Source organism: Canis lupus, chromosome 19 (assembly GCF_011100685.1).
Source record: "Canis lupus familiaris isolate Mischka breed German Shepherd chromosome 19, alternate assembly UU_Cfam_GSD_1.0, whole genome shotgun sequence".
Lineage (NCBI taxonomy): Eukaryota > Metazoa > Chordata > Mammalia > Carnivora > Canidae > Canis > Canis lupus.
In genome coordinates, this window is record NC_049240.1 from 4,597,099 (window position 1) to 4,612,439 (window position 15,341).

The 15,341-nt window shown below is 42.7% G+C and overlaps 1 long non-coding RNA gene across 1 annotated transcript; it reads right to left on the reverse strand.

Annotated features, from left to right (window-relative positions):
* Window positions 1-797: 797 nt before the first annotated feature.
* LOC102156321 lies at window positions 798-14,807 on the reverse strand. Its single transcript, XR_005373889.1, has 3 exons — window positions 14,720-14,807; window positions 9,577-10,277; window positions 798-996 (listed from the first exon to the last, which is right to left on the reverse strand). It is a non-coding gene; the product is annotated as an uncharacterized LOC102156321 (long non-coding RNA).
* Between the last annotated feature and the right edge of the window lie 534 nt (window positions 14,808-15,341).

The window sequence follows — 15,341 nt, forward strand, 5'->3', positions numbered from 1 at the left end:
ACGTCTCATCTCTACCCTGTCCTGCATCCTATTCTCATTTGTCACCATCTCAGCTCAGATCCTCATTCTCTGCCTGGATTAATGCCATTCTTTCCTCCCTATTTCCATCTAGATTGATGAGAATAGGAAAGGTGGAATGGATGCAAGAGACTTTCTCAAATTAAAATTCACACGACCTAGGAGTGGCTGTGGGGAGGAAGGCATCAGTGATATAATTCTTAAAGGATTCCAACCTCATCTGGGTGACCATCTGTCAGGGATGTAGAGAAGAATCCTGCTCTTGATGGCTAAAGGTACTATGCTACCATTTTAATTGCTTAATTTAATTTAATAATTTAATCCAAGACTGCTTTTCTAAGGCTCTTCCCACCATTGTGGCCTGCTCTGAAGTCTGTCTACAATGATCGCTTACATCGTTCTTCTCCATTTTGACACAAAAGCACAGACAAAATGAGGAGGTGGGGATAGTTGTATTTAAGTACCTTCTAATTCCTAAATTCTACAAATTTCTGACTTGCATTGTTAGGAGATAAATAGTTATGTATCTATCCATTCATTCATCTTTTTTCTACTTCCTAATCATATTATTTCCTAAAACTGAGATCTTTTCATGTCTTTGTTTTTTCTTATGGCTCATGAATGTAATACGATAAGAGGAACAGAGCTGTAATTAATATTATTGATCAGGATTCAATAATGAAGGGGAAACACTGAGGGTTCATGATTTATTGATTGATTTTTAATATTTTTAAAAATTTAAATTCAATTTGCCAACGTATTTATTTATTTTTAAATTCCTCTCCATGAATCAGAGTTGACTTGATGTTATTTTTCTCTGTTTGGGATTTTCTATTGGTGTGTAGATACGAAGCTGTTTGATGTATTCAGTGAAGAAATGGGATGAGAGAAGGGAGAAAAGTCATGTCTTAAGGCTTCTTTAAGAGCATTCCAGAATCTATCTTCTCCTGGTTATTTACGTGGCTGAAGTTGATAACCCTGAAATTTGAGCAGATTAGGTTTCATTGGCTTCAATCAACTTTTATATGATGAGAATGTTTTCAAAATAGCCCAATCTGAAGAAAACATGGAGAAAAGCCAGTTTCTTTTAAGGCCTAAACTATATTGAGCTGCACTTTTAGAAGAATTAATAACTTTTTATGGAGTTTACTGTTTCCATTGTAAAAGTTATACATGCTCATTACAAAAAATTTAGAAATAGAAAATAGAAAAAGTGAAAAGTTTTGCTTGTATTCCAGCTACCCATAGGTATCCATCTAGTGCCTACTATATATATATAGTAATGATACTTTTAGTATGATTTTTTACCTGTTATTTCTAGGGCAGCTTTTAAATGGCTTCATAATACCCCATTTAATTGTCACAAAGAACCTGTGTAATATACTGACTCGTTGGGCATTGTGATATTCTATTTTTCATTATCTTACATAATGCTGTAATGAGTATCTTTGAGCTTTTCCAGTAATTAGGATTAATTCCTTAGGCTAGATTATGCAAAGCGAATGTTTTTAAAGCCTATTATAAATTTTGCCAAATTAGTTTTAGAAGTTCTTCCGTCACTGTGTGTGTCTTTTTCATCTCCCCCTTACCAGTGTGGAATAATTTTAGTTAAAAAGATATTAATTTTAAAGGCAAAAATTGTCTTTAATTTAGTTTTCCTTGATTTCTAGTGATGCTTACAGTTTTCTAGTGCTCATTATTTGCTTGTTGAGTGTTCTGTTTTGTAAATTATTTGTATGTCTCTTTTGGCTACTTATCAGTTGCTAGTTCAGTGGCTTTCATTTTTTAGAGAATCGGTTTCATTTTTTAGAGACTATGTGTTGAACATTAATCTTTGTTATAGGTTTTGAATTTTTGCCTATTTTATTTGGGTTAATTTTTTTCTGAACCTGCAATATTTTTAACTTTTATATAGTGAAATCGTAATTCCTCAACTTTCTTGGCAACTAAAGAAATGCAGGTTCAGCTTAGAAATTTACCTTCCTCCCCAAACACTCACCCCCCCCATATCAACTGAAGATTTAAATAAGAGTGTAATTAACACTTGTGATAAGAAATCAAAACTCTTGGGAAAGTTTTTGGGAAAAATGTTTATGGATGTTTTATTTTACGGTTATAGCGAAACATCCAGAAAAGATGATTTGTGCTTTAACTTTTATTTCCCCAACCGGGGCTGGGTTTCACGATGTTTTACATATAGGAATTAGGCCTTACAACAGCAGTTCTCAACCTGGGGCAATTTGGTTCCCAAGGGACATTTGGTAATGTCTGGAGACATTTTTGATTGTCACAACCTGGAGGGAGTCATGTTACTGGCATGTAGTAGGTAGAGCCCAGGGATGCTGCTAAGCATCCAGCGGTGCCCACAACAAATAATTATCCAGCTTAAAATGTCAGTGGTGCTGTTGTGGAGAAATTGTCATGGAGTTAGTGCTAGTTGAAAAGATTATTTCTACTGTATGAGTGGGAGAGAAATTTAGTGACAATTTTTTTTTTTTAGAGAATTCTAAAAATTCTTTTTTTTAGAGAAAAAAGTTATTTTAAATAACTTAAAATTTGCCATTTCTCTTTCCTTTTTTTATGAGTAGAGCATCCATTATCTTTCACTTTGTTTTCTTCAAGAATTCTAATGACTTCCTTTACTCACCTTTAGGAAATTGTCCAACATGGGGAAGGGCATGTGTACAAGGGGATGGTGGTTGACCCTCCTTCTGTGTGAATTTTCCTGCAGTGGGGACCAGGTTATGGACCAGTTCTGGGCCATGTGTGATCCCTGCTTTCCCTCTTTCTGTCCCTTTCTTGTTTGGAGTGGATAATGTGGAAAGCCGTATTAAAAACTGTGGATATGATCTGTTTGCATGAAGCTCAGAGACATGCCATTGCATTTGGGGAGTGCTAGGATTTCCAGGCTGCCTCAAGTCAGGTTGAATGAAGGGAGAGGGGTAAGAAAGGTTTGCCTCAGTCCTGTTCCTTAAGGAGAAACCGACATCCAAGTTTGGGAGAGTCAGTGCCAATATAAAATCCGGAAATAGGAATGAAATAAATAGTAAATAGAAATAGAAATAGAAATGAGGAGTTAAATGAAAGCAAAATTGTAGTACAGAAGTTGTTACAAACTGCATCTAGGGTAGCTCTTCACTCAGAAAACATGGCAACAGCCTTTATTTAAGTATATTTCTACTACACGCGAGGCTCATTCATATTATGTAAAAACCAACCATCTAGCCACCAAACAAGCAAGCAAACAAAACAAGTTCCTTTTGTAATTAAATCTTGAGAAAAATGTAAATAAATTTAAATAAAATTAAATTGAATTCTTTGTTGTAGGACTTCCAGAGCCTTCGATACGACAGTCTGTCCTGGGAATCTAGAAGAGGGGCTTAGAGAATACTGCCTCTACACTCATCTCGACAGCCCTTGTGTTTCCCGGAGCATCTTACAGAGCTGGTGCTAAAACGCTGCTTTGCATTTCTGGTTGTAGATGTGAAGAAAAATGACCGTGTGGATGGGACTTAAAATTCCCAGGCTCCACACCTTGCAACTTCTGTGCAGTCAGAGATGAGGACCCCTACCTAGTGGAACAGGCTTTGAGAATTGCCAACTGGCACTATGTGGAACAGTGTCTCCAAGCCTGTCCATGCCTGAGGGCCATCTGAGTGCTTGTTTGATACTTATTCCCATGTCTCCCTCTTGGAGATTCTGATTCAGTGGGTGGGTTCCAGGAATATGTATGTTCAGCAAGCTCTTCGAGTGATGCTGATGCTCAGGCAAGACTGAGGCACAGCCTGCTGTTCCACAGTCTTCAGTGGTGATGCCTGTAAGCCAAAGGGAGTGTGGCTGGTGGGCGGGGAGCTGTCCAACATCGTACTCTGCAGTCTTGCCTTTCATACTTCTCGGCTCTATTTTTGGTCCTTTGCATGCCTACAGACCTCTCAGTATATATATATATTTTACAAATGAATGGATTTTTCCATAAAGGATTTCTGAGTGTTCAGCAGTCCTTCCTTCCTTTCAGTACCCTCAGGAGTTTATGGGTTTCAAAGAAGTTTTGGAAATAAAATAGATGGCTAGTCATGAGTAGGAAAGGCAAATGAGTGAGGACGGGGAAGGGGAAGAGAGGAAAAAATAAAGAGCTAGAGCAAGATCTCAAAGTGCAATAAGGAGTGAAGACCTGGATTGGACAACAAAGACCTGATGCGAGATAGAGCTTTTCATGTTTGCCAATGTGGCTTGTAAATCTGCAGAGTCTAGAGGTGAACCTCAAATTGGGTAGATCTTGAGGTAGTTGTTATAATGCTAAAATATTGCATTAATCCTGTTGATACTTTTTATCTGATTTCCTTCTAGACTTCTAAAGCCCAAGTCGGCAATTATTTTAAGAAGAGGTCAAACGAGCAGGCCGAAGCTACAAAAGATTATTGCTGTTTTGGTTAAAGCTGCTAGGAGCAGTTATCAGCTAAGTGGTAGGTTAGATTCGAGTGAAGTTAAGAGTCAGAAAATATTTTATTATCTGGGCAACTCCCTTTAAGGAACAAAAGCTATCTTTTTTTTATATGGGGATCAAGAACTTGCTTACCCTGCCAGGTTTGACTGAAAAAGGATCTCCAAATGTGTCCTCTAGATAGAAAATTCTGACAAATTTTCATCCAGCCATTACTCAGCAAACCCTGTGCCTAACTCTCTGTTAGACAGAACAGAGCAGTGAAAGTTTGGTTATGTCCCAGGAGATAGTGCGACAGGGGTGTCCCAGACTTGTCTATTGTTTAAGACAGTTTATCCCCAGGTAAATGTAGCTAAATTCCATACAAAGACACCCTATGGGTCTTGAGTAAGCAGACTAGACCTGAATCGAGGGCACTAATCCACCAAGATACAAGTGGCACAAAACCATGGGATGGGAGGGACCAATCAAATTCCTCCTGTAGAAACTTGGAGTCAGGAAGCTGAGAGATGACACCTGCTGACACAAGAGACAGAAGATGAAAGGTAATGTGGAGGGCTAGGTATGGTAGTGCAGGCTGGGATGGGCTTGTGGGTTGAGCTGAGGTAGGGGAGGCTGGCTGATAGAGAGAGAGAGAGAGAGAGAGAGAGAATGGAGAATGGGGAGTGATGAGCAGAGAGGAGCGATGATGCTGTGACCGTAGGTTCTCAGAGCGGGAGACAGAAAGAAGAGCTTCAATTTCTGGTGGCTTTTATGTTCCAGTTCCTATGAAGCTCATGTTCTCAGATGCCTGTGAGGTCCCTTGCATCCTTGCAATGATCCCACTCAGTGTGGTCTGACTTGAGGGCATCTCTACTCTTTGCAGAGAATGTGCAATGCCAAGCAGCAAACAGGCAGTTGCCAAGTTGTGCTAAGTGCTGGGATGGGGGAAGTACTATGCGCTGTGGGAGGATCTGGGGAGCACCTGGTCAGGACTGGGGGACGCAGGGAAAGATTCCTGGGGGAGGTGATAGCTAAGATGGGAACTGAAGGACAAGGAAGAGTTAGCTGGACAAACAAGGTTGGACAGCATTAGGGAGCAGCATAGACAAAGGTCTGATAATGAGAGGAAACAGGACACTCTCAAGGAGGAAAAAAAAGTCCCAAATGATAACAGAGGCAATGAGAGTTAAAATGGATGAGATTGGAGAGACATTGAAAGCCTAGTAAATCATATGAAGAAGTTGGAAATTTAACCTAGGGCAGAGGGGGAAGCATGTAGGGATGTTAAGCAGGGGACCTCGATAGAATGATTTGCTCTTAAGATGGAACAATCTGGAGGCGGGAAGACCAGGTGGGAGGCTTGTTGTAGGATCAGCTTATGGCTGGCTACAGGGGAGCAGAGCCCGATCATTCCTAGTAAAACTTTCAGGAGCCTAGTCCCCAGGGTGCTCTTAGCCTTGGTCTGTGAAACTGCGATACAAAGATTGAAGTTCTTTGTTCCTACCGCCGGGCGGTAGGAAGAGCTAGGGTCTCAGTTTCCTGGAGGAGGACACTGAGTTGGGGCTAGGAGTTTGTGAAACTCTGTTGGATGGGGAAGGGGTGCAAAAGGGGAAAGCACATCACACACGGAGAGGAAATGGAATATGAAAGGATTTTGAAGAGGGAAGAGTTCGGGCCTTGCAGGACCGACGTGGTGCTCCTGGAGTATAGGACACCAGGAAGCCAGGCCAGGCAAGTTATTCTAGACACCTGTGTTCCCTGTCCTGCCTGCAGGATTTTAGTGAATGTAAAAATGGCCAAGTCACTGAGAAGTGACCTAAGAAGACTTGCAACAATGCAGGCTTTTAGGACTATGAGCGTGGTTTTCCTTAAGACTTGATCTGTCCTGGGTCTCAAGAAAAGTTAGCTATAGAGTCAACATGCTCTTTCCCTCACTCGCCCACCTGTGCCCCATCTCACAGCCGGTGGGTGCAACCCCAGTGCCCCAGCTTGTACATATTGTCTTGGGCTTGATGCTACACTGATTTATTATTTAGGTTAGGTGCCTAATGCTTTGCATAGAACCTTGGCCTCTCACCGTTGTCGTAGAGTGGATTTTTTTTTTTTTGAAGCTGCAGCCAATTTACAGTAATTAATGTGCTAAGGACAGCAGCTGTGGCAGCCATTAATTCCTTAATCTTGGAGTAGAGAGAAATGGATTAGTTAGAGATAAATATAGCTTATGGCATTTTCTCCTGAGAACAACCCTTTAAAAACAGTGTGTTTCTGTTGCAGTGTGTGTGTGGGGGGGGGGAAGGGGGCGGGTGGTAGGAAAATGAAAGCCCATTTCCCTTCTTGGGGAATTATTCTTGCAAGAAAGAAGAGATGGGGGTGAGGTGAAATGGAGGTTCATTTAAAATGAGACAAAAAGGCTGACCCTGGGCACCACGGAGGCTTTTGTCTTCGCTCCCAGGACCCCGAGACCTCTGGGTGAAGATTCGCTATTTGAGCTTCCTACGTGCAAGCATCAGATCTCTGCTCTGGAAGCCAAGCTGGGGGAGGAGGGAGGAGGAAAACCAACCAGATTCTCCTCTGTGGAGTGAGCCATTTGTTTTAAAATGAGATGAGAGGTGGCTCAGAGATGTTAATGGAAATCTTTGCAAACACAAACTTAAAGTTTCTTCAATCCAAAGAGTCACTCGGCCATAAATATGTGTGGGTTATTTAGATGCTTCCAAAGGTTACTCGAAAATTGCCTATTTTTCCACAAAGAAGTGAGCTGTTTATTGCTTCAAAAGCATGCCTCAGAGCGGATGCTTGCTTTTCTTCTTTGGAGAAGGAAAAAAAAATATGCTGAAATACGTGCAGTGCTGGGAAAGATTGAGTGGAGAGCAGAGGTGTGGGGGGCTGAGGCTTTAGCAGGGCTGCAGAAAGGAGGGGAAGAAGCAGGTGACTTGCTCCGCAGGTGGCATTAGCAAGTGCTGGTCTCTTAGCAGGTCAGATAACAGGTCACGGTGAGGTGGACTGTAGGCCCGAGAAGGGCCCTTTGTGAGGGAGTTTCCGTAGCAGAGACTGCTGGGGGCTGCAGAAGCATGCCTCCCTGCGTGCTTCCTGACTGCTACCTGCCAGCAGGGGAGAGCTTGGCTGAGCTCTCCATGGAACCTCATTACTTCATGGCCAGTCCTATTGCAGGGTCACAGAATAACAGGGCCCAGTTTGTGTTCTTTAGGAGACCCTATAATAGAGAATGTTTGCTGACCTTAGGTAGATTTACACTAGATCCCCAGAAAGTGAAGGCCGATGTTTTGTAGTTCAGATACATCTTTTTATTATTATTTTTTTATTTTTTATTTTTTTAAAGAATTATTTATTTATTCAGAGAGAGAGAGAGAGGCAGAGACACAGGCAGAGGGAGAAGCAGGCTCCATGCAGGAAGCCCGACGTGGGACTCGATCCTGGGACTCCAGGATCACACCCCAGGCTGCAGGCGGCGCTAAACCGCTGTGCCACCGGGGCTGCCCTCAGATACATCTTTTTGTGGAGCGCTGGTATGGCCTTGCCTGGGATTGAATTGAAAATTAGGGTTGAGGCCAGGGCCTCTAAGTGTGATTGCTAATTGCTGTGGTGCTGGTCAGGGGTCAGGGGAGTGTGGAGGGTCACCTTTTCATGAGATCCTTGTCGTGGGGAAGTTTAAAGCAGGCTGAGAGAGAACATTGGTTGAGGATCTACTATGTGCAGTGCTATGCTAGGAATTTTTCATGTAGTATTTTAATATAACCTCAAAATAACCCTGCAGGGTATTTCCTCATTTTCACATACGGGTGAATTCATTTGCGGGAGGATGAAAGAGAGGGAGATACACACACACACACACACACACACACACACACACGACAGTGTTGAACCTCCCTACACTGCTGGGTCATGTGACCTCTTAGAGCCCCTCAGGTGAATGTGGCCAAGCATCCCAGTTCCGCACAATAACTTTGAATTGGGAGAGTCAACTGGCGTGTTGGGCTCAATGCCACCAATGCTCAATGCTCAATGCTTTGGAAATGCATCCAAGCCCTTTTAATAAGTTCTTTATAGATCCTTGGATTCAGGATCTATAAAGAACTTATTAAACTCAACAGCCAAGAAACAAACAATCTGATCATGAAATGGGCAAAAGACATGAACAGACATATCACAGAGGAAGACATCGACATGGCCAACAAGCACATGAGAAAATGCTCCACGTCACTGGCCATCAGGGAAACACAAATCAAAACCACGATGAGATCCCACCTCACCCCAGTGAGAATGGGGAAAATTAACAAGGTAGGAAACAACAGATGTTGGAGAGGATGTGGAGAAAGGGGAACCCTCTTGCACAGTTGGTGGGAATGTGACCTGGTGCAGCCACTCTGGAAAACCGCGTGGAGGTTCCTCAAAGAGTTAAAAATAGACCTGCCCTACGACCCAGCAATTGCACTGCTGGGGATTTACCCCAAAGATACAGATGCAGTGAAACGCCGGGACACCTGCACCCCAAGGTTTATAGCAGCAATGTCCACAATAGCCAAACTATGGAAGGAGCCTCGGTGTCCATCGAAAGATGATGGATAGAGAAGATGTGGTTTATGTATACAATGGAATATTCCTCAGCCATTAGAAACGACAAATACCCACCATTTGCTTCACTGTGGCTGGAACTGGAGGGTATTATGCTGAGTGAAATAAGTCAATCGGAAAAAGACAAACATTATATGGTCTCATTCATTTGGGGAATATAAAAATTAGTGAAAGGGAATAAAGGGAAAGGAGAGAAAATGAGTGAAAATATCATGAGGGTGACAAAACATGAGAGACTCCTAACTCTGGGAAATGAACAAGGGGTGGTGGAAGGGGAGGTGGGAGGGGAGTGGGGGTGACTGGGTGACAGGCACTGAGGGGGGCACTTGGTGGGATGAGCACTGGGTGTTGTGCTAAATGTTAGCAAATTGAACTCCAATAAAAAATAATATAAAATAAAAAATAAAAAAAAGAAAAAGGAAATGCATCCAAGGCCTTACGGCTGTGCACATCACCTTCCCTCTGCCCTCTTCCAGGGCTCCCCAGCAGCCTGCAGAAAGCATGGTCCACACTGTGGATCAAGACAATGGGGTTTCCTTTACCTCTCCCAAAGCCCTGAGGATGGAGACCAAATGGAATCACGTAGTGTTATGATTTGTACACTAACTGAAAAATTTATGACTCTTGTAAAAATATAGACGAATATGTTGTCTGCTGAGAACTGAAGATAAGATATAAACCAAGTTATTGGCAACATTTCCCATGGGTTCCACTTGAGCGAGAATGAATCATTCATTGGCTGTTCATGACCACAACCACCACCAATCTTGCTGCTTTTAGAAACTGGGGGGAAAGTTTTTACTACTGTTGCAGGAAATGATAAAGCAAATTAATTTTGAATCCACACAATGCCCAGCATTTTCCTTTGGTATGGCTTAGATTTGGGAGTCTGCGGACAGGCCTTTCAAACTCGTCCAGTCAGATATTTTGAACCTCTTGGAGCATCCTCTTGCTTAGTCAGGATGATTTCAGGTCCTGTGTTTTATCTTTTTTTTTTTTTTTTGGCCTCAAAGCCTGACTCAACTTGCAGGGCTTTATGCAGAGGAGTTTGTTTACAACCCCATTTAATAAAGCTGGCTATAAATTTGGCCCATTTTCACGTTGTCAACGGGCAGTATAAGGGTTTCATTGGAATTCAGTTTTGATCGTTAAAATGGATAGAAGATAAACTGCTTAGCAGCTCCTCACAACCACATAAATTGGATGTCCAACAGTGCAAAACTCCAAAATGCATCTTTTAAACCTGTGAAAAGAAGCATGAGAGGCAGAATTTAGAATTTGTTTCAATCGAGTTGACACTAATCCCAGACACAAGGGAGTGTCCTAGGTACTATTTATTTCTTTGAAAATTGATATGTTATGGCTAAAACCAGCTGATAGCTCTGGAAAGAAAAGCTAACACATTTGTGAATTATCCTTGAGTTTTTGTGCTTTACTTTAGAATTGTTAAAGTCATGCCTGACTCCACCAAGAGAGCTTTGACTGACTTTGGCTACCTGCTAAAAATTCAATAAAGTAGGGGCATCTGGGTGGTTGGGCTGGTTGGTTAAGTGACCGATTCTTAGTTTCAGCTCAGGGTTGTGATCTCAGGATCCCCGGATCGAGCCCCACGTCAGGCCCTAAGCTCAGTGGGGAGTCTGCTTTAGATTGCTTTCTCTCCCTCTCCTTCTGTGCCTTTCCTGGCTCATGCATTAGCTAGAGCTCTCTCTCTCTCTCTCAAATAGATAAATATTTAAACAAAATCAATAAAGTGAAATGTAAGTTACAAGTAGTTTTGTATATTGATGCTAAATAATGATATTGATATATATGCTTAAAAAAACAGTTTCTTCCTTGATGTGTAAATGGATCTTATAAATGTGTTGTTTCTTCTTTATTAGAGGTAAGAAGTTTCCTTTGTGATAAGAGACAAACTTCTAAGCAATTTGCTGCTCGGAAATCTATAGTAGTTAACTATGCTCAAACTATGGGAAAATATCCAAATTTCCTGTCTGGCTCAAGGGCTTACCTTGCCAACTTCAACAGCAGGACTCCTTGGAGCTACCACTTCCTGTGTGGACCCAGACTCTTCCAGCCTACAATGTTACAGGCTTTCATCTCTAATTATATACCTGTCCTCCAAACTTCCAGCTGAATCTGACCTCTTCCATGATTTTGTTTTTTCTCTCTGTTCTAGATGAATTCCTATTAGCAAATGTTTATATCACTTGCATGTCACAAAGGATGAGCTCTACAGGCTGGTACTGAATTAGTAAGGAACATAAATATTAAGCAAAACTCTCAAACTTCCTCTATGGCTATTTCTAAATTAAACCTAAGTACCCATTTGGTAGGTTTTTTGGCAGGGCAGTTGAATAGACACTCTATCTTTCTCTTTTCTGTGGGGTCCCCAGGCTTGTTGTGGGATAGAGTTGACTTCATTTCCCCGCATTCCCCTTTCCTGGATGATAAGTGGGGTTGTTTCTGCGAAGGAGCTAGGCATTCCAGTTCTGCAAATCCTCCTGAATGTCTTCCCTCAGAGGTTTGGCTTTAGAGAAAAAACACTAGAAGGAGTTTTGCTGGCATCCTAGGTTCCTTCCACTGCAGTCTGGAGTACTCGTTCCTTTATTCTTTGTCTGTCTACATTCTCAAAGGATGCGTCTAGAAGTTGGGTCATCTCTCCCAAAGTCTTGGCCGGCTGAAGTCCCTTGATTTGGTTACTTGGCCCAAGTGGCACATGGTTACCTTAGAGCTGCTTCTGTCTTCTTCCATCTCCCAAGCTGAGCTCGGCTAAGTTTCCAGAGACTTCATGTGGATACTGCAAACTCTTTGGTGTCTGTTGCTGCTGTCCAATTTTGTCCTCACAGCACTATGGCCTCGATGAGACACTTAACTTCCTAGTTAAGGGACTTACCTACTAACCTAATAGGACTTCTGACTCTTCTTTACCTTGGTTGCATGGTTGCAGGGGTGGGGGGGGTGGGACTACCTCCCAAGAGCTATATTCTTATTGAACAGATGAAATCCAGCAGCATCTCTGCCTTTTGCCAGCTTCTTCTTTTTTTTTTTTTTAATTTTTATTTATTTATGATAGTCACAGAGAGAGAGAGAGAGGCAGAGACACAGGCAGAGGGAGAAGCAGGCTCCATGCACCGGGAGCCCGACGTGGGATTCAATCCCGGGTCTCCAGGATCGCGCCCTGGGCCAAAGGCAGGCGCCAAACCGCTGCGCCACCCAGGGATCCCTTTTTGCCAGCTTCTTTTTTCCTTCTGTGGGGATGTCAGCAGGGAGCTGTGTCACATCTTAGCTTCTCCTTTTCCCTTTCCTAGGGTTTGTAGTTTACCCTTGGTGGCATTAATGAAGGTTCTGGCTGGCCTTAGACGTACCCACACCTTTCAAAATCCATACCTCCATCATTATCTGTGTGGTAGATGTCCTAAGGTTTCACACCAGTCATGTTCCTACTACTTTATTTGACATGCTTGCATCAGTCTGGGGGCCTTCTGTGAATGTCCTTCAAATTGCCCAACTGTGTGTGTGCATGGAGGCTCATGAGTGTGTGCACTGGTATAGTCTCCTGTCTTCAACTGGCTTTGTTCCATAGTTCCAGTCATCCACATGCTCCTATAGAAATAACCCCAGGACATCAGTGTGGTCTTTGGAAGCAAACCCACTTGGGGTGGAATCCCATCCAATTATCTACTAGCTATGTCTTCTTGGGCAAGTTCTTTAACCTTTCTTCTCTTCAGTTCCTAATCTCTAAAATGAAGATTATGATTGTAGCCACCTCAGAAGTTCATTATGGGATTAGATGGGAGATGGCAGATTAGAGCTCACTGCAGCATCCAGCATATATTAGTTATTATTTTTTTTGGCCAGGTGTGTGTGTATGTGTTAATTCCTACAGATATTCATGATGATAGAGTCATCACCCACTGGCCTGGTTTAGTCATTCAACAAATATTCTTCAAATGCTTATCATGTGATCTCTGTTCTAGGCCCTGGGATAACATTAAGCCAAATCAAATGTGGTCCCTGGCTTCATGGAGCTTATAACCCTAGTGGGAGATACAGACATTAATCAACTAATCATAAACATATGTGTTTAACTGATAAGTATAACCTATTCTGAGAACTAAAAGTATATGATACTAGGAGGTTATTTAACAGGAACAGTTGGCCTCGCTTGAAGGATGGTTACTATAAATTAAGTGAAAGCAGAGAGATCTCTGTGCAAAGGTCATGTGGCAGAGGTAACTATAATTTATTTGAGGAATTATAAGAACATCAGTGGGTGTTGGAACTCTTGGAAAAGTAAGGGATAATTCTACGAAGTAAGACTGGAGAGGTAGGAGTAGTAGGTAAAAAAATGGCTCCATCTCTTACTCCCTGTGAATAAGTTACCTTGCTTGGCAAAGGGACTTTATGGAAGTAATTAGGGTTAGGAATCTTGAGATGGGGAGATTATCTTGGATTATTTGGGTGGACCCCAATGTGATCACAAGGGTTCTTGTAAGAGAAAGAGGGAGGCAGGGGTGTCAGCATGAAAGAGAGAGAGAGAGAGATTAGAAGATTCTACACTAGTGGTTTTGAAGATGGAGGAAGGATGCTGCAAGCCAAGGACTTTTAGAAGCTGGAAAAGACAAGGAAACAAATTATCCTTTAGAACCTCTAGAAGGGATGCAGCCCTGCCGAAGCCTTCATTTTAGCTCCATGAGACCAATTTTGGACTTCTGACTCCTAGAACCATATGTTTGCGTTGTTTGAAGCTACTACGTTTGTGGTCATTTGTCCTATAGCAATAGGAAACTGATGTAGTAAGTGGGCAAGGCCCAGGCTTGTAGGTCAAAAACACTCCCATTTAGAGTGTCCTTGAGACCACCTAGAGGTAAAGAAGTAGCTAGGGTGAGCATGGCAATCCCGAGTTATGGGTAGGGGTGGGTAAGCTTGGGAACTGAGAAGAAGACGTGAATCTGAAAGGTTGTGAAACATGGCAGGATATTGTGCCCATTGGTTGTGAAGGACAGAGAAGCGGCTCCATCAGTGAAGATCTGAGGGTTTTGAGACTGAAGAGTGAGAGGGCAGTGATTCAATTCGATTAGAGAACATGAAAGGGAGCTAGAGAGCACAATAGGTTTCTCGACAGCAGGTGGAGTGGTTGGGCTGGAGTTAATGGTAAGCCTCGCTTCATTGATGTTGAACTTAATGCACTGATAGAAAAGTCAAATCCTGGGATCTGGGGAAACATGGAATGATGACAGAGGAATAGATCAGAGTTAGGTTAATAGGATGCTTAGTAGAGGAAGAGTTGAGGTCGAAGATGTGCTTCTGGAAGACGAAGTTGGGATGTGAGCTGAAGCGATGAACATAGACGTTTCTCCGAGATAGCCTAAAGACAGCAGACAAGAGGGAAGGGTGGGTAGCATTCACTGAGCACCTACTCTGACCAGGCATTAGAGGACCTTTTATTTTTAAAATATGTATTAACTAGTTTAACCCTTATAGCGCCCCTCCATTCTGTCCCTCTATTACAACATAGTGTTAGCACCATTTTTATAGGTGATAAATACAGAATTAGAGAAGTTAAGTAATTTGGAGATAGTCCATCAGCCAGTAACGGTCTTTCACACCATGTGCACAGTTAGGGGAAGGGTAGCTGCTCCTAAAGGCAAAGATAGGAGCAGACAGAGGGAGGGAGAGAGATACCTGGTGTGGTGTCATTGAAGCCGAGAAGCAGGAGAGACCTACGGTGTGGAATAGTCTTTGTAAAAGATTGGGCAGTCAGAATTCGGAATTCAGAATCCTGAATGACTCTTTGTTGGAACCCAGCCTCTGGATCGCTGGGTATTAGTAGCACTTTTTCTAGAAGTCTGTTTCCTTGGGGACTGGCTCTTTAGTTATATAATGGCGGCTAATGTGGTGTCTGATATTTGGTGATGGTCAACCACCGTGTGTGTGTGTGTGTGTGTGTGTGTGTGTGTGTGTGTGTATGTGTGTGTGTGAGAGAGAGAGAGAGAGAGAGAGAGAGAAGGAAAGAAAGAGAGAGAGAGGGTGGGGGAGAGAGGGAGAGAGAGGGAAAGAGAGAGAGAGAGTGGGAGAGAGATGGAAAAAAAGAGAGGGTAGGAGAGAGAGGGAGAGAGAGGGAAAGAGAGAGAGAGGGTGGGGGAGAGGGGGAGGGAGAGGGAAAGAGAGAGAGAGAGAGAGAGAGAGAGAGAAACAGAGGCAGAGGGAGACACCATCAGAAAAATCATGGCTCACTAATCTCACAGGCACAACTGGTCTTCCCAACTAGAAAGTATGGTTATTGAAGAAGCTTCTGATTTTGAAG